Source organism: Petaurus breviceps, unplaced genomic scaffold, assembly GCF_028583685.1.
Source record: "Petaurus breviceps papuanus isolate PSGF00001 unplaced genomic scaffold, PetGlider_PUasm1.0 186, whole genome shotgun sequence".
Lineage (NCBI taxonomy): Eukaryota > Metazoa > Chordata > Mammalia > Diprotodontia > Petauridae > Petaurus > Petaurus breviceps.
In genome coordinates, this window is record NW_027185798.1 from 970,584 (window position 1) to 990,705 (window position 20,122).

General features: G+C 43.5%; 1 long non-coding RNA gene across 1 annotated transcript in view; it reads right to left on the reverse strand.

Annotated features, from left to right (window-relative positions):
• LOC138162286 (uncharacterized) overlaps positions 1-20,122 on the reverse strand; it is a 41,865-nt gene that overhangs the window by 9,503 nt on the left and 12,240 nt on the right. The window contains exon 2 of the long non-coding RNA XR_011168584.1: positions 2,493-3,475. This is a non-coding gene — a long non-coding RNA (uncharacterized lncRNA). The remainder of the gene's footprint in view (positions 1-2,492; positions 3,476-20,122) is intronic.

The window sequence follows — 20,122 nt, forward strand, 5'->3', positions numbered from 1 at the left end:
GACAGAGACAGAGACAGAGAGAGAGAGAGAGAGAGAGAGACAGAGAGAGAGAGAGACAGAGACAGAGAGAGAGAGACAGAGAGACAGAGAGAGAGAGAGAGACAGAGACAGAGAGAGACAGAGAGAGACAGAGAGAGAGAGAGCACAATGGGGTTCCTAAAAGGAAACAGAGGGGGGCAATGACAAAGCCTAAGGCAGGGGCCAGTTGAGGGTCAGGAGATAGTTCAGATGGATGAACAGCAAAGGGGCTAAGGGGTCTGTCAAATTTATTGGGACAGGAGAGAAAAGAAAGTATCCCTCAAACAACAAGGAAGAAATCTCCTGTATTTGTCCCCTTAGTCATCTGGACTATTTCAGAGATTCCCAAAGTGGGTGATACTGCTCCCTTGGGGTGTGTATGCTGGAATAATGGGCAGGGGAAGTAGCAGTCTCAGGTGCAATTGGAGGACATTGAATATAAATAAGGGAGCAGTGAACGTATAAGGAAAGAAAGGAAGAAAAATTTTAAAAACCATTCATTTGTGTTTCATCTGTTGTGTAACAGGGTTAAAGTCACAGTAATTACATTTTTTCCAAATAAACACACAAAATGCAAGTTATAACCAATCAGTGGTCAAGTCTGCCAACAGGTCTTAACAAGAAAGGGTTGGCAAGAGAACCTGTTGTGCATTGTCAGGAAGTCCAGCATGCATCAGCAGGAATATGTGTGTTTAATGACTTGTTTAAAATATGATACTATATTGTTACATGATGAAATATTGCATCATCAAAATTTCAATGTAGGGAAAAAAACCCACAAATTTCAATAAATTATTAAATTAAAGATGTGTCATTTTTTAAAAAATGTTTTTAATATTTTAAAAAGTGATACAAATTTTTAAAAACATTAAAGGGTTAAAGAAAGTAGATTTCCAGGGGGGAACTGAGTAATTTTTTTTAAACGGGGTGGTAGGCCAAATAAGACTGGAAACCTCTGCACTAGACCTTTTGATCTCCTTGCCTCAAGCCTTGCCCCACTACAGTCCAGCCTCCGCTCATCTGCCAAAGGGAATGTCCTACAAGGTCACTTCCCTGTGACTCCCTAAGATTTCCTAGGTCTAGAGAGATCTCCACCTCCAGGATCAAATATTAGATCCTCTGTTGGTACTAAAAGCTCCGCTTGCTATGTTTACACTCCCCTCCATGCATCCTTTGGCCCAGACACGGTGTTTTTGCTGTTCCCCATAGAAGACATCCCACCTCCCATCACTGGGTTTTGCAGAGGCTATCTTCTATGCCTGGAATGCACTCCTTCTCTCCTTGCTGGAACTTCTTGGAATCTCTTTTCCATCAAGACAGCTCAAGCTCTGTTTTGTGCATAAAGGCTTCCCTGACCTTGCCAGCTGCTAATTCCCTTTCCTCAAACTACCTTGTATGGTCATCCCCAGCTTTCCAGCCTGCTGAAAGTAATTCATTCTGGAAAAGCCATTTGTGGATCAATTTTGTATTAAATTAAAAACATCATTACCATTTACTACAATGGGACACATTTTTATTTGCTCCTGAGCCCTTAATTTAACATTTGTTTATACTAAAACACTGAATCCCATTAAAACAGACACAATTTCTTCTATGTAATTGATCCTGTAACACAAAAACAAATACTAACAAAAAAACTAATAGAGTAAAAACCAAAGAAGACATTGAAGAGTGCAGATATCAAATTCACCAAGTAACTTGACTTCTGGTGGGAGACAAGATGAGGTGAGGGAGACCTTGAGGAGACAGTGCTGTGCCTGTTGCTAAGACTGTAACCACTATGAAGTACATGCCTCTAGTAGCCCAAGGTGTTGTTAACACACCATGTGTCAACTATGTAGCCACAAATGATGGTGTGATAACTCTCAATTCTTATCTCAGTTGTCTGAGAAGCAAATTTGTGCTCATAAATGCAAAGAAATGCCTCAGAAGCCTTGGTAAAGACTTCTGTAAAACTTCTAAAACTGTAAAACTTCTGTAAAACCAAATTATAAAATCCTGCGTATCTCAGGATGCAATTGTATTCATTGTATATATGTCCTGTACTTATAAATGTCATTTCCCATATTAGAATATAACAGGGTCAGAAATTGTGTTATTTTTGTCTTTGTATTCCCTGCACCCAGCACACTGTCTGGCACAGACCAGACAATAAATTCTCAGTGACTGATTGACTGATTGGTTCTCCCTTATAGTGGACGACATGCTGTTGGGCATGGCAAATGAAGTGTGGGAGATCGTAGACACATCACAAAACCTTATCAGGACCCAAGGGGAGTGGGAACTCCTGCAAATCAACAAAGCAACCCCAAAGATGGCAGTGGGGTCTAGCCTCTATGACCAGATCATGTTTCACGTAAGCCCACACTTCCCCATCTTGTGACCCAATTCCCCATGTGCCACCCTTATCTGAAATGTTTATCAAACCAAAACCTTTTTTTGAGTTTCATAGACTGCAAATGAAAACATCTTACCTTCTAGTTGGTCATGATTTTCAGAAAGTCCAAGGATTCTTAAAATATCCCTCTTCTGCCTGTTTTCCAGGTCCGTTTTTTTCTTCTTTTTTTGATGGTAGAGATCTTATATTTTCTTCTTTTTAAACTGTTGACTTTGTCTTATTAAACATTGAGTTCTCTTTGTTTCATTCTATTTTAAAGGAAGTTCACTACTTAGGCAAAGTTTTCCATCTTCTGTTCTAAGTTATTTATTCTCCTTTCAACTTTTTACTCCTAAATTCTTATTTCCTTTAAAATGTCATTTTGTTATCTCTTGCTTCATTTCTTCCAGTCACTTTTGTAGCCATGGCATCCTATGTTTTCCTGACAGCCATGCCACTTTTTTCTCTGAGTATTTCTTTACAGTTGTGAGTAATTCTTTTCTTTTGGGCTTATCTCTTGGGTTTCTCTTAACCCACAGCATTTCTTCAATGTGTTTGGTGTTTTCTTTTGTTTACTTGCTTTTCCAGATTCTCTTCTTAGATGGGGATTTTGTGCTCAGCATCAAGTCTCCTCTGAATGGTTTGGATGGACCTTGTTTGGTCTTGACTTCTTGCCCAACTGCTATTCAAGTGTGGGTTTGATCCTCTGGTCTCAGTCTTCTTGCATAAGCACTCCCACCCCCTGTACTTACACCAAGGAATCCAATTAGTCTAGTCTCCTGCTATGGCTCCCAGTGCTCAAAGAAGTGTATGGTCAGCCTAGTCTCTCTGTATGGAGACTGGATCTGTCCCCTGCTCCTATTCTGGCAAATTAGGGCTGGGGAATCTGGTTTCAGGTCACCTCCTTACTGGAACTCCCATTGGCTTACAATCCCATTATTGGGAGCAGTGGCTTGTTTTGGGTCCATGTGTAGGAGTTGGCTTCCCTTGTATAACTCCTTGCCCATTGTCCAGAATTTACTCCGGCTTCCTTGATGCAGCCCCGTTACCAGCTTCTGCTGGCCATATTTTTGTACAATTCTAGGATGGATGGGAGAAATTAGCTTTCATTTCTCTTCAGTTTTCTTGATCACCAGTCTATTTGGAGCCCTTTTCAGATATTATCTGGGATTTGTATCAGGACTGACTTCTCTATGAATATTGAAGTTGCCATCTTGACCAGAAAGCCTTCTTATTGCTTCTGCCTGGAAAGCTTCTCCTATCAAGGATCTCTCTATAGCTGTCCGGGGTCCCTAAGCTATAACCCTTTCCTGGACCTGATGCATGGTCTGTGACCTCTGGGAGATATATATATATATATATATATATATACTTTGTGTTCAATGCAGTCTGGGGCGATGCTCCCACTGGGTTCTGGACAAAGAGACTGATATAGTCTGTAATAAATGCTGCTCTTCCTTTCCTATCAAGCCCAATTTCTTCAAAATGCCCTATATCTCCTTCATGTCCAGGTAGCAATCAAACGCCGACCTGGCCTCTATGTGATAAACCTGTTGGTGCCCAGTGGATTTCTGATAGCAATCGATGCCCTGAGTTTCCTCCTGCCAGCTCAAAGTGGGAACCGAGCCCCATTCAAGATGACTCTTCTACTGGGCTACACTGTCTTCCTACTCATGATGAATGACTTACTTCCTGCCAGTGGCATCCCACTGATAAGTATGGTTCCTTCCACTGCTGAGAGAAAAAGGAGAGTAAAGAGAAGGGGGAGTATTTGATTTCACCAGCTCAAGGAGACAAGGGCTCTTGGGAAAAAAGCACTGTCCTAGCCAGGTGGGGACTGGGGAAAGATGACAAAGGAGGAAGGTGAAAGTCACACTGGCCCTGCCTCACTGCAGCCCTCTATGATCCTCAGGTGTATACTTTGCCCTCTGTCTGACCCTGATGGTAACCAGCCTGCTAGAGTCAGTCTTCCTCACCTATCTCTTACACATGGTAACTACACAGCCCCCTCCCATGCCAGCCTGGCTCCATTCACTTATGCTGAGATATATCAGAGCTACAGAAGGCTGCAACAAGAGGTCCCCGAAAGAGAACAGGGGCCCTGAGCCCAGCTCCATCCATCTGCCAGGTAAGTGGCTTCATGGGCCCCACTTGGAGCATCCTGTTGGCCCAACATTCTAAACCCTTTGACTTGGCTATTTCTGGTGGTTCTCTCTTAACTCTTATGCTTGCTACAGGCCTGAAGGACCCTGTGCCGATGGCGGGATGGGAGCCGGGCCCAGGTAAGGCTGAGCTGAATGGAGACCCCCAATCCACATGGGCAGAGTCAGAACAGCAGATAGAGATGCAGAGGACCATGGACATGTGGGTGAAGTTCAGCCTCGCTCTGGACACTCTGCTCTTTCGGTTCTATCTGCTGTTCATGAGCACCTCCTTAATTACCGTCATTATCCTCTGGAGAACCTAGAAATGGGGCTTCCCTTTGTACTGCCAATGCCAGCTTCCAGCTGCAGCTCTCCTCTGGCAGCCGTCATGGCCCATCCCCTTTTCTAATAACCTCCTAAGGAAACTTTTGTCTACCCAAAAACTAGGCTTCTAGTTCTTATCCTTTCCAGCTTCCCCAGCCCTTCCGTCTATCTCCAATTCCCTTATTGCTCAAGCCTGCAGACCGCTGGTGACAACTGGCCATCCTCATTAAGTTTCTGAAATAAATCGCTCTGCAGAGAGGACTAACATTTTCACAGTACAAATGAAGTGAGCAGAACCAGGAGATAGGCATTTACCCTGGCAACAAAACTGTCCAAAGAAATCACTTTGGAGCTAAATCAACTAGCATCAGTACAATGATCATCCATCATTCCAGAGGAGGAAACATACTGTTACGGAGGGTGATGGACTTAGGGTGCCCAGGGAAACCTCTATCTTTATCTACAGCCATTGAAGGGATATGTTTGGTGTGACTATGCATACTGGTTACCACAAAGAGGTTTTTCTTTTTTTTTTCCCCAATGGGGTGGAGAGAAATAGATTTATGTTAATTTTTTAAAATGAGGGATATGGGGCGGCCAGGTAGCACAGCGAGTTAAGAGCACCGGCTCCAGTGTCGGGATGACCTGGATCAAATCCGGGCTCAGATACTCAGCACCACACCCAGAAATAACTGGCCATGTAACCTTGAGCAAGTTACTTAACCCCGATTGCTTAAAAAAAAAAATGAGGGGAGAGTGCCACAGATGTGAAATGTTGGATGTACTTCCAGAGATCAACATATTATTAGTTTTACTTAACATTTTTCTTTGTTACAAAAGACCTCTCATGAAGTGAGAGTAATCTATGTTTGTAATATAAAAGTTAAGTACATCAAGAAAACTTTTGAAAAAAATGGAATTACCCCTATCTGTCATATTTCACATAATTTGTTATCTAAGGGTATTGTGCTCTCTTTTAGAGGATCAGAAAAAAAGCCATTTTCCTGTTCTCTCTGAAGGAGAGGGCACCAGGTAACTTACTCCCAGCCCATGCAGCTTCCTCCAGCCAAATGCTGGTTGTACACAAAATAATCTCAGATATTGAGCAAACATTTATCTAAGCAGATTAAACAGAAATCAGGGAAGTTCTGAGATTAGCATAGATAATAGAATACAAGAGAGTCAATGTACTCTTCAACTTGGAAGTAAGATCCCAGGAAAGTCGCTGGGAGAAGTCTCCAGAAGCCCAGGTGGGGGTCATCAAGGGGCATCTGAGTGGGGCTGCCTTCTCCAGCTGGCTCCCCTGAGCCATTCCAAAGGTCCCACCTGGCCTCTCACTCAGCACCCCATTACTCTTCAGATCAATTTGCCTCTCTTTCCCTCTGAAGTTGTTCTACACTCACACCGCTCAAAGGGCTCTCCATTAGTCAGAAGTCCCATCTCTTTCCACATCCACAGAGTGCAGCATTGGAAGGCTCTCCTTCAGGGAACCACCCCACCTGCCTAGTTGTGTGTGCATAAACACACATGCATATACATGCATACTTCCGATAGATGAGTATATACATGTCTACACACAAGTATCTGTGTTTGTGGATACATGGGGAGTGCTGCATGTGTGTCCGTGTGCCCATATGTGTAATGGGGGAGCTGGCGCTCTCCTTGAGCCGGCACCATGAAGCCAAGAGTACTCCCTGGGTAGAAGGGAGTCCTGGTTAATGAGCCCAGTCCTTGGAAGTATGCAGAGTGCTTGGGCAATGAGGTCTCCATGTGGATTGTGTAGTGCATGTAGCCATTCAGCCCTGGTACACTTGGCTCATAGCCAGAAGCCAGGGTGCATTCCAAAGGCATTGGTCAACAGAACATCACCTACTTCTTCTGATCTGGGTTCCATTAGGAGAAGAGAGACAGTGCTGAGCAAGGAGGGGCCTCAGGCCCTCCCCATCCTAGGCTTACTTGTGGCCTGTTAAATGGCCTTTGTTCTTTGCCTTAGGATTTGTTTTTTTATTCTGGGTAAAGGATATTAGAGGTCAAACTTTGTTAGTTTTGAGAGGTCAGGAGAGAAAGCCATCAGGACATCGAGCAGTGGAGTTTACAGCAGCCAGTCCAGCTTTGAGATCCTGAGAAATGGGGAAGAACCTTCAGGACGTAGCCCAGCAGTAGCTGATACAAGGAGTCTCGCAGCCACAATCCTGCATGTTGAGATGAAACTGGTGGGACCAACGTCAGAAACGATGTTAAGTCTGAACCCACTCTCCCCAGGGACTGAAATAGTATAGAGGCAGGGTGGCCAGGTAGCACAGGGAGTAAGAGCACCAGCCCCAGAGTGGGGATAACCTGCCTGGGATCGATTTGGGCTCAGATACTTAGCACCACACCCAGAAATAACTGGCCATGTAACCTTGAGCAAGTTACTTAACCCCAATTGCTTTAAAAAAAAAAAAAAGAGGTGGTTGATGTATGGGGCAGCTGAAGTCTGAAAGACTAAATCCAAGGCCAGCAGAAACAAACAATAATTGTGGTCTACTTTCTTGAAAAGCTTCAGGGAAAAGTTTCCAGGACCCTTAAGAACTCTTGGGCAAAGGTCTTCCTCCAGCAAGGTCTGAGAGCAAACTAAGGCTTTTAACCAACTGATCCCTAGTCCTGTTCCCATTGGCTACACCCTTTCTCTGACCCCTTTTTCCAGGGTTAGGCCTCCATGCAGTCTTACAGTTATGCTCCTCTGGACCTCAGAATCAGACTGGAAGGCTAAGTCTTCTAGGATCCCACAGACACACACCCATCATTGGGATCTAGCAGGTGATGAGGCCTCTTCCTCCTCCTCTTCTTCCTCAATGAACAGTTTGTATTTTATGAGACTTGCTCTCCCCATCAGGAATAAGGGCTCAGTCTAAAGTTGGAGACCTGCCTTGCTGTCTTTCAACCTTTATTCTCAAAGAGGGTCAATGACAGCAAGGTGATATCTTGACTTGTGCATGAATTGGATTTAAAGTGAGGCAAAGGTGTGCCTCACATATAGGAGTGATAGGGTACAGGCTCTGGGAACCCCCTTGAGCTCTCCTTGAATCTTCCCTCTAGATGAGGAATGTGCCTGAGGCCATAAGCCTTTCATTATAGCTCAGCCCAAATCTCTGTTACTAGCCTAGCCTTCCATGGTTCAGCTACTCCCCATCCCTGATCCTCCCAAAATGTCTGTGCCCAAATCTGTTACCCTTAAACTAGCCCAGCCCTTCATTGTCTGTCATCTCCAGGTAGCCTCCAGCTATTTCCCACCCTTAATCTCATTACTGAAGTCAGACCTAATTTGACTCCTCCTCAAGACCCTCCCCAAACTCCTCCTCTAGACCACCCCTAGAACCCTCCCACAATCTTTCTGTATATAAGCTCCATCTTGCCTCCATGGGAGCTGAGAATTATCTAGCACAGACTCACTTGGTGTCCGATTATCCAGTACAAGTGTCACAGATACTCCTTAAGAGTCTACCCATTATGGCAAATCTTTAATAAACTTTACTCTGGCTGAGAGAAGACTTGAGTTGAATTCATTGGGCAGGACCTGGTGTGTTGGTATTTTGGGGTCTCGTGTACCCCTGAAGTCAACAGGAGGAAGATAATGGATATAAAGTTTTGAGGGATCTCAGGAGGCATCCAGTCTAATTCCTTCTTTTTGCAGTTGAGAAAACTGAGGCCAAGGAAGGTCAGCTGACTTGACTAAGGTCAGATAGCATCAGAGGAAGGATTTCAACTCAAGTCTTCTGACCCCTGAAACACGAGAGCCAGACTGTTCCCAAATTTGTATAATGCTTTTAAGTGTTACAAAGTACTCTACATGCATTATCTTACTGGACCCTCACAACTACCCTATGAAGAAATACTGATGTATTATTGTTCCTATTTTACAAATGAAGAAATTGAGGCTCAGCAGAGATGACATACTCCCAGACTCAATGACTCTAAGACTGAGGCCACCTAGCCCCACTTGTTCCTGCCCACACATCCTCTCTGCAACATTCCCAACAAGTGACTATCCAGCCTCCACTGAAAGAGACCCCATTCCCTCCTGAGGCAGCCCATTCCATTTTGGGACAGCTCTCTTGGTTAGGAAGTTTCTCCTGACATCACGCCCAAATCTGCCTCTTTCTTCCCATTGCTCCTTATCCTACTCATTGGTGTCATACAGAAGAAATCTCATCCCTTCTTGCACATGGCAGTCCTTCAATAATTGATGACAAGTGAGGGAAATTATTATTAATAACCAATTGTTTGGAGAGATTCAGATTTCCCCCTTTTTCTTTTATCCTCATTTCAAAAATTTTGTCTTTGACAAAACCTCAAGGTCTCTGAATGTTAAGCTAACCTTTTCTATCCAAACCCCACACAGGTGGGGAAGCCACTGTATTCTACTCAGGTTTGGGTGGTGATGAATTCTTTGAATAGAAGGCCCAAGGTTGGGGACAACTTAGAAGTAAATGACAATCATAGTCCAGGTCCTCTCCCTCATTGCAAAATTCATTTTCTCATTAATTATTATCAATCAGAGTTGACTGCCATCCTCAGAAACACCCCTTTCCCAATGGGCATATAAGCCATGAGTCCACTGCCATAACTGTCTTTGGTCTGAGAGAGACAGCCAAATGACCATCCTTTTATTAAAATACTGGCATTATTAATAAAACTATTAAATTACTTAGAAATTATGTCTCTTGGTCTTTCACCAATTCTTGTAGGACTGGTCTTCAGCTTTCTCCCTTCTTTTGGACACTCTCCAGCTTTGTTTGTATCTTTCCTAAATTGTAATACCCTTAGCTGAACACATTACTTTAGATGTAGTGCTTCCTGAGCAGAGTGGAATATTGGGAAATGGCCATCTTGCTCATTCTGAACACTGTCCCTCTGTTAATGCAGCCTAGAATAGCATTTGCTGTGTGGGCATGATGAGGTATAGGCCCTTGAGCTCTCCTTGAATCTTCCCATTTGATGAGGCATTTGTCTGAGGCCATAGGCCTTTCATTGTGGCTCTGCCCAAATATTTAGCTCTCCTTTGTCCAGCAATTTCCCACTCTTGATCCTCCCAAAATATCTTTACCCAAATCAGTTCCACCCTTGAACTGGAATAACATACCATGGTTTTTGGCTCCAGGTAGCCTCCAGCAACTTCCCACCCTTAATCACTCATTTATTGGAGCCTGAGCTCATTGACTCCTCCTGAAGACCCTCCCCAAACTCCTCCTCTACCTCTAGATTCCTCCCCCAACTCTTCTCTATATAAGACCCCTTCTTGCCTCCATGTGGTGTGAGAGCACCACAGAATTTTCTAGCACAGACTTGCTCTGTGTCAGATGATTCTGGCCCACTTGCCCAATGTAAGCATTACAGATACCGAGGCTCCTTAAGAGTCTACCCATTATGGCAAACTTTGCTTTTCTTTGGCTGAGAGAAGACTTGAGTTGAATTCATTCGGCAGGACCTGGCATGTTGCTATTTTGGGGTCTCGAGAACCCCTAGCCCTAAGTCTCATCATTTTATGATGACCCTCTTCAGGCATTGTCACATAGCTCACTCATAAGTGAAAGGCAAATCCACTGAAACCTAGAAATCATTTTTGTTGAAACTGCTGCCCAGCAATATCATCTCCATCCTGCTCTTGCAGATTTGATTTTCAGAATCCAAGTATTTACAGATATTAAAATTTTAGTTTATTCAACTGAACCCATTCTAGTCTGCCAAGATCTTTTTGGATCTAGACTTTGACAGATACCATCTTAGCTATTCCTCTTAGCTTCTTATCACCTCCAAATTGGACAAGTATGTCTTCATCTAAGTCATTAATGAAAATGCAGCAGAGGACCAAGGACAGATCCCAAGGGCATTCTAATAAGAAACACCCTCCAACTTGCCATGGAACCATTCAGCGATCAACCACTTACCCTCTGGCCCAGGGACAGCACTAAAATAATAAAAGAGTTGACATCACGGGGCGACCAGGTAGCACAGTGAGTAAGAGCACTGGCTCCAGTGTTGGGATGACCTGGATCAAATCCGGGCTCAGATACTCAGCACCACACCCAGAAATTACTGGCCGTGTAACCTTGAGCAAGTTACTTAACCCTGATTGCTTAAAAAAGAGAGTTGACATCAGAAGATGAGCTTCTCAGGTCAGAAGGTGACCAACAGGCTACTGGATAAGAACTGAGAACAGCTACAAGCAGCCCCAGTACTAATGAAGTGGCCTTTGAAGCAAAGTCAAAAGGAAGTTCAGCTGCAGATGTGTCTGGTGATGAAAGGAAATCTGGTGCTATAAAGATCAATATTGCACAGGGACCTGGAATGTAAGAGCCATGAACCAAGTTAAGATGGATGTTTTCAAACAAGAGGAGGAAAGATTCAACCTCAGTGACAGTGAACTTAAATGGATGGGAATAGGTAACTTTAATTCAGGTGATGATTACCTATAATACTGTGGCAAGAATCCCTTAGAAAAACTGGAGTAGCTCTCATAGTCAATAAAAGGGTGAGAAAAGCAGTCCTGGGGTGATAATAACAAAATGACAGAATGATATCTGTCCAAATCCAAGGTAAACCATTCTATATCACAGTAATACAAGTCTATGCTCCAACCACTGATGCCAAAGAAATCAGTTAATCAGTTCTATGAAGACCTATGATGTCTTCTAGAAATCACATACAAAAAAATGTCACATTCATCATAGGGGACTGGAATGCTAAAGAATGGAGTTAAAAGATAACTGGAATTAACAGGCAAGTTTGTCCTTGGAATACAAAATGAAGCAGGGTAGGGACAAGTAGAGTTTTATCAAGATAAGTCACTGAAAGGCCCTGTATGTACAAAAGTATTTGTAGCAGCTTTTTGTGGTAGCAAAGAATTGGAAATCAAGGGGATGCTCATCAATCGGGGCATGGCTGAACAAGTTGTGGCATATGAATGTAATGGAATACTATTGTGCTGTAAGAAGTGGGGAGGGGGGCAGCTAGGTGGCACAGTGAATAGAGCACCTGTCCTGAAGTCAGGAGGACCTGAGTTCAAATCTGGCCTCAGACACTTGACACACTTATTAGCCATGTGACGTTGGGCAAGTCACTTAACCCCAATTGCCCTGCCCTCCCCCGTCCAAAAAAAAAAAAAAAAGGAAATGAGAAACAGACAGACTTCAGAGAAACCTAGAAAGATTTATACAAACTGATGCTGAGTGAGGGGAGCAGAACCAGAACACTGTACACAATTACAGACACTAACTTTGATAGACTTGGCTCTTCTCAGCAATGCAAGATGCTAAAACAACTCCAAAAGACTCATGATGGAAAAAGCTATCCACATCCAGAGAAAGATTTATGGAGTCTGAATGCAGACGGAAGCAAACTATTTGCTGTCTCTTTCTTGTTTTGTTTTGTTCTCTCTTGTGGTTCATTCCATTGGTTATAATTCTTCTTTATAACTTGACAATTGTGAAAATACATTTAATGTGAAGGTATATATAGAACCTATATTGGATTATATGCTGTCTTGGGGTGGGGGAAGGGGAGGAGAGGGAGGAAAAAATTTGGAATTAAAAAATTTGTGGAACTGAATGTTGTAAACTATAAATAAATTTTAAAGGAAAAAAAAAAACCTCTTAGAATGGGGGGGGGGGGAGATAACTTGCTGGTCACAGCAAACATTTTTTTTTCAACAACCCAAAAGGTGACTCTACACATGGACATCACCAGATAGTCAACATCAAAATCAGATTGATTATATACTAAACTTTGTAGCCGAAGAGGGAGAAGCTCTATACAGTCAGCTAAAACAAGACTTAGAGCTGACAATGGTTTAGATCATCAGTTTTTTAACACAAAATTCAGACTTAAATTGAAGTAGGGAAAACAATCAGACCATATAGGTATGATCTAAGTAACATTCCTTATGAATATGTAGTGGAAATGAAAAATATATTTAAGAGTTTAGATCTTGTAGACAGAGTGCCTGAAGCACTAATGGACAGAGGTTCTCAACACTGTATAGGAGGCAGCAAACAAAAAACAAAAAACATTTCAAAGAAGAGCAAGAAATCAAAATGCTGCCTCGTGAGACCTTACAAATAAGTGAGGAAAGAAGGAAAAAGAAAGCTATGCCAAGTGAATGCAGGATTCCAGAGAACAGCAAGAAGAGATAAGGTTTTCTTAAATGAACATTGCAAAAAAATGATCAGGTGGGAAAGACAAGCGATCTCTTCAAGAAAATTAGAGGGAAATCAAGGGAAAGTTTCATTTAAAAAATGGTAGGGATTTAACAGAAGCAGAAGGTATTAAGAAAAGGTGACAAGAATATACAGAACTATATAAGAAAGAGCTTGACATCACCAATTATCATGCTAACCGCAACAGTGTGATTACTGATCTAGAGACAGATAGCCTGGAGAATGAAGTCAAGTAGACCTTAGGAAGCACTGATAATAATAACGCTGCTGGAGGTGATGCAATTCCAGCTGAACTGCTGAAAACCCTCACAGATGATGCTGTGGAAGGGCTGCGCTCAATATGCCAGCAAATTTGGAAAACTCTACAGTGGCCGCTGGATTGGAAAAGACCCGTTTACATCCCAGTCCTAAAGAGGGGCAATATTAAGGAATGTTCAAATTACCAAAAATTGCACTCATTTCACATGCTAACAAAATGATCCTTAAGATTCTGTAAGCTAGGCTTCAGCAATGTGTGTACCAGGAATTACCAGAAGAACAGACTGCTTTTCAAAGAGGCAGAGGAACTAGAGACCAAATTGTCAACATTCCCTGCACCATGGAGAAAGCTAGGAAGTTCTAGAAAAACATCACCTTCTGCTTCATAGGCTACACTAAAGCCTTTGATTATGCGGATTACAACAAAATGGGGGAAATCCTCAAAGAGATGGAAATACCAAATCATCTTATTAGCCTCCTGAGGAAACTGCCAGTCAAGAAGCAAATTAGAACCAAACATGGAACACCTGATTGGTTTAAGCTCAGACAAGGCTGCAGAGTACATCATGCAACATGACGGGCTAGATGAATCAAAAACTGGAATCAAGGTTGCTGGGAGAAATATCAACAATATCCGATATGCAGACAAATCCACTCTAATGGCAGAAAGTGAAGGAATTAAGAAGCCTATTGATGAGGGTGAAAGAGGAGAGTGTAAAAGCTGGCTTGAAGCTTAACATCAAAAAACCCCCAAGATCTTGACAAACGGTCCCACCACTTCCTGGCAAATAGAAGGAGAAGAAATAGAAGAAGTGTCAGATTTTACATTATTTGGCTTGAATACCCCGAGAGGTAAGATGCCATCCTCATTTTACAGGTGAGGAAACTGAGGCCTGTGTTGTTCGTCCTTCATTCTCAAAGAGGACCACGACATCAGGGTGGGTTGACTTTGATTTGAGCGAGGGAGGGCTCTTGCAAGGTCACGGGGCTCACTTTCTCCTCTCGAGCCATCTGGATCCAGTGGCCAGATATTTAACAGGTGAGGAAACTGAGGCAGACAGAGGCTAAAGGACTTGCCCAACTACACAACTAGCAAGTGTATGTGACCAGATCTGAACCATCTTCCTGGCTCTGGGCCCAGGGCTAGTCTACCAAACCACCCAGCTGCTGCTTCTCAAGGAGTACAGTAGAGCTGGTGCTTTAAGGAGTTACAGCTTTTCCTTTGGCTTCTGTGTAGGAATGCTTACTTAAAAGACAGGAGAGGCATCCTGGAGGGATTTCACAAGGATTCTAATGTTTTAGAGAAAAAAGATTCAATGGAACAATATAGCTGGATATGCCTGAATTTGTTCTTTAGCAAGAAATAGAATTTTATTCTGGTTTATGGAGAAAGGTTAGCATTGCAGTCACAAAAATCCCCAGTAGCAAACGCATATTTATACACATGAACTCCATGTGGTAAGGTAACCAGTGCCAGCCTTAAAGTCAGGAAGATTTGAGTTCTAATTCTACCCCTGGCACGCGCTGGTTGCGTGGCCCTGGGAAAATCATTTAACATTACAGTAGTTTCCAAACTATTTTGACCCTGCACCTTTTATCAGTAATTACAGCTGCTGTGTTTTGGGTTAGGTTATAACTGCCTAGAGAGGTCAATGGGTGACTCAGAAAAAAAGTTAGGGGCTTGAGTAGCAGTAGGAAGGGAATGCTGAATTGTAATGGGTAAAGGGTAGGTGTGGTTGTGATAGAGAAAATCCCTGTGATTGGTTCTAACAGGAAGAATAGAATGTAAGCCATCTTCTTATTCTCTGATTGCTTGATTATAAATTCCTTGGGGTCAAGTGGACCCTCACTTTGAAGACCCCTGCTCTAGATCAGAGCTTCTTAAACTTTTTCCACTCATGACCCCTTTGTGTGTTTTGTTTGTTGGTGCTGTGTGGCCTGAGGGCATGTGTTGTGCAAAGTGCGCATGCTGTGTTCAAAACCAAGGCTGCAACGAAGTCACGTGACGCAGCATTGGTAAGTGCTGCCAGAAATACCTCAGATTCATGATGCATTTGGTTTTGAACTAATTTTTGGTTGTTGCATATTTGGAAACTATATTTACTGTTGCCAAATTTTTGTGGGGTCGAGGCCCACAGTTTAACAAGTGCTGTGTGGAGTCTAGATAACCCTCTAAGACTAAAAAGAAGGCGCCTACATTGGCAGATGAAGTTTCCTCATCTAAGTGTTCTCTTTAACAATAAAATCATAGATTAGGTTCCTATCTCTATCTATGGAATTCGAGATCAGATATGGAAAGCTTTCTCCTGTTCAAGATGGGTAGGTTCTGTAACAGGCTACAATGCTGCTCTGAAATCACAGCCTGCCCTGTCCCCCCCACCCCACGCTAGGCCTCTCCCAATGCTTTCTTCCACATCTAGCTGCATGGTCCTACGGAGAAGAATGAAAAAGCCCTGACTCTGGAGTCAGAGGACTTGGGTTCAAATTCCCTCTGGGATGCTAATTATCTATGTGACCTTGGGCTAGTCATTTACCCTTCACAGACCTCAGTTTCCTTAACTATAAAATAAGTGCTTTGAACTAGATTTCCCTGAGGTCTTAGCTCTAAACCTCACTATCCTTCCCACCTCAACTCGTGGCCAGGCCATCTATAGCCTCCCCTAGGTCTGAGAGATTGCTCTAATAACCATGTAGCTTAGACACTTCCCCCCCCCCCCCCCCCCCAGCCCAGTTCATATAGGACTTTACAAAGTGCCCACTTCAGGCCTAGAGTGCCCTACATTTGGAGGCACAACACGCCTTAGAGATCATTCTGTCAGACTGTCTCATCGACCATTATTTGATGGGGATATCTTTCTCCGTTTTACGAATGACGACACTGAAAACAAGAGTCAAAGTTTCTTGAATCTCACAAGTGTATGAGAAACAAGCTTTAGTATTCCATTTTATACATGAAGAAACAGGCTCTGGATGGGGAGCAGGGACACCCAGAGAATATATAAGCAATGGCTCTGGAACTCAAGGCCAGACCTTCCTATCACATAGGGGGAGACTTTCTGTAAACAGTCATTTTAATGATTCTCCTTTCCAAAGCAACTGCTTCACTGATGGAAATATGATGAAAAAAGAAATGTACACGATAAATTTATTATATATTTAAAAGGAATAGCAAGTTGTACATAATAGACTTGCTGTTTGATGGGCAATCAACTTTTTTATTCTATTGTTATGGAAATGCTTGTTTTATTTTATAAATAAGAAATAAAAGAAATAAAATTTTGAAGGAAAAAAAAAGAAACCCTAGCCCGAACAGTCACTGCCTGAAAGGCCCTCTTGGCCCATGATGTCTAAGAGGGGAGGTGAATGGTCAGAGCAATGCTTATACTGGAGACTTCAAAAGCAGAGTCACACAGTGAAGCAGGTGGTCAAATGTCCAGGGAAACACCAACTCGTGCAGTGAGGGGGATCCTTCTCCTCATCCTCCCAATCCAGAAGGCTGAGCCTCACACCAAAGCTCCTAGTAGGTCAGGCACACCACATTCAAACTCTGATAGCCTCTGAGGCCTCAGTCAACTTTTAGACCCAGATCTGGCCAGGAGGAACAAGCTCTGCTTCAGGGGATGCAGCCATTCCAAGGGCTGTCTTATAGAGAAGGGAAATCAGAACCTATGGGAAGCTGTTGCTGTTGGAAAGAGGCCAGTTTAAGCTACTCCCAGAAAACACTTCTAACAAGGAGAGTTGTCCAAAGGGGAGCAGGCTGCCTTGGGGGATGGGCTGTCTCTCATGTACACTGGAGCTCGACTTCTCAGGAGAGTCAGTAGAGATTTCTTGGGTTTATGGGTTGGACAAAATAGTCCTGAGGCACCTCCCTACTCTCAGGTTCATGACTCTGTGATTCCTTGATAGTAGGAGAGGAAAATCAGCAGAAGACCCTGAATTCTTGGGTGCCTGGATCGGGAAATCCTGAGAGAACTTCATCCCGGCACAACTGAATGCTCCCCATGCTGCCGGCCTCCTGGAATCAGGCAGCTTGCTTAGTATAAGAACGACATTTCTTAGAACAGAAGAGGCCTCCTCCACCAGGCAGCTCAGTGGCAGGATGGGAAGGGTCAGGAAGCCCTGCCTTTGGATCCTGCCCCACTCACTTAGAACTGCGTGGCCCAATCTCTCTCAGCCTCCATCTTCTCATCTGTAAAATGGACCTCACAGGGTCGCGGTAAGAATCAAAAGAGATAACATATGTAAATTACTCAGCACATGCGTGCTCCCTCTGCCGACTGTCTCTGGGTGTCTAGCCTGCAGCTAGCTGTCTGCATGTGTCCCCACCACTAGACTGGGAGTCCTTTGAGGGCAAGGGCAGGTTTTTGACTTTCTTTGCATTCCTATCACTTAGCACACAGCCAGACAGAAAGTAGGAGGGTTTGTTGATTGACAACCCCTCCAGTGATATTAGTGAAAGCATCCCATAATTTGAATGGTCCTGGCCCTAGCTAAAAGAGATGTGCTCATCCCCAACCCAAATATTACATCAGCTTAGGGGAATTCTCTCCAAGGGAGAATGAGATTGGCAAAAAGACAGATTTAAGCAGAGACACTTTGTGGATGGGGACAGCTTTGGGCATGACATACAAAATAGTCCCAAGAGCTGTAAATATGCCTTTCCAGGAAGAAACATGGGTAGCCATGACTCAGGTGAGGCAGTAGGGAGCAGCAGTTCAGCAGAAAAGCAGCAGGGGGCAGTAATAGCTCTCCAGGTAAGCAAGGAGCAGGAGTTTGGGAAGAAGTATTGAAGCTGAGACCCAGTCCTAGGGCCACTGTTGGGGTGGGGCAAGGAGTGCTTCTTCTGAACTGCAGCTGCTAGAATGGAAAACTGGGGAGTTTTCCTTGTTATCGGCCTTGCTGTTTTGCTTTTATCTTTCTTATCTTTTGCTTTTAATGAATGTATACTCTGGTTTGGTATGGTAAAAGCTGAGGTATGATGGATCCGGCTCAAGGGAGCTAGTTGTTAAATTTCCAGGGTGAGCCCCTACAGCTTGGGAAGCTGCAAATGCCATAAATCGGGATGCGATTTATTGTTTTATTTGTTGTCTAGACTTAAGAAAATGATGGAGAAAATGTTAACAATAATGCAGATTAAGCCTAAAAGTCGATCACTTTATTTAACAAGTTTTTCACATTGGATCATCATTATGATATCGCTGTTACTGTATAAGCTATTCTCCTGCTCCGGCCCACTTTACTTTGCATCAATTCATACAAATCTTTCCAGGTTTTTCTGCTTATCATTTTTTATGGAACAATAGTATTCCACTGCATTCATATACCACAGCTTGTTCAACCTTTCTCCAATTGATGGGCATTCTCCCAATTTCCAATTCTTTGCCACCAGAAAAAGAGCTGCTATAAATATTTTTCAACATGTGGGCTCTTCTTCTTTAGCAAGCCAAGTCTTGAAGCTTACAGGCAGGAAAAAAAAAAAAAAAGGAATGTCGGTACATACAGGAAATTCTCAGTGACATAGCATCCTTTAAAACCCTTCAAGCATGGGTCTGGGAGCCAAGATGGCAGAGTAAACAAGAAATCACCTGAGCTCTCCTGTATTCCCCTCCAAACAACCATAAAATAGTAGCCAAAATGAATCCTGGAATTTCAGAATGAGCAAAATGATGGCGTGAGACAATTTGCTGGTCTAAGAAACTGGGAAGGTCGGCAGGAAAGGTCTGTCTTACTCAGGTACAGTCCAGGACAGGAAGTATCCTGGCAAGCCAAAGGGAGGCCCTGAGCCCCAGTGTGCTGCCAGGCAAGCAGGAAAGGGCCAACACCAGGCCCTCATGTGCATCAGCACATGGGCAGATGCCAGCACTGGGACCTCCCATGTGCCTTAGCATACCATGTAAGCTGCCAGAACCCTGTGGCCTCCAGGAGCACCAGCCACCCTCCACTTGACCCTCTCATCACAGCACCCGGCACAAGGTCTTGCACGGGCCTCAGGGCAACACCAGGATAGCAAACTGCCAGGGTCTGCAGTCCCCAGAACAAGAAGTTTCTACCCCAGGAGCAGAGTTCAAATTTAAAAGTAAGAAAAAAGACTGGAAAAGATGAACAAAAGAAAGAAATCTGACCATAGAAAATTATTACAGTGACAGAGAAGATCAAGACATAAATTCAGAAGACGACAACAATATCAAAATACCTACAGGCAAAGACTCAAAAGAAAAATGGGACTTGGTCTCAAATCCAGAAAGAACTCATGGAAGAACTCAAAAAGGAGTTTAAAAATCAAAGAAAGGTAAAAGAAAACTTGGGAAAAGAAATGAGAGTGATGCAAGAGAATCATGAAAAAGAGTCAAAAGTTTGGGAAAAGAAGACAACTCCTTAAAAAGTAGAATTGGCTAAATGGAAAAGGAGGCACAAAAATCCACTGAAGAAAACAACTCCTTAAAAATTAGAATGAGGGGGGCGGGGCAGAGTCAAGATGGCAGAGTAGAAACAGGACTTCTACACAACTCCAGCTCCCACCTCCTCCAATTCATGTAAAAAATTACTCTAGACAAACCTTGGAGCTACAGAACCCACAAAATGACACAGAGAAACTAACCTCCCTCTGAGGACAGCCTGGCAGGCCAGCAGGGAGAAGCCAGTGCAGCACTCTGGGAGCCAACCCCAGCCCCGCCAGCTGGAGGTTTCAGCCTCAGGGCGGGCCTGACCAGCCCCAGCTAGAGGGACTTCAGGTCACAAGAAGCTGTGGCAGTTTCCAAAATTATCAACCCATAGATGCCAAGGACAAAGTGAGAGTTCAGCGCAGT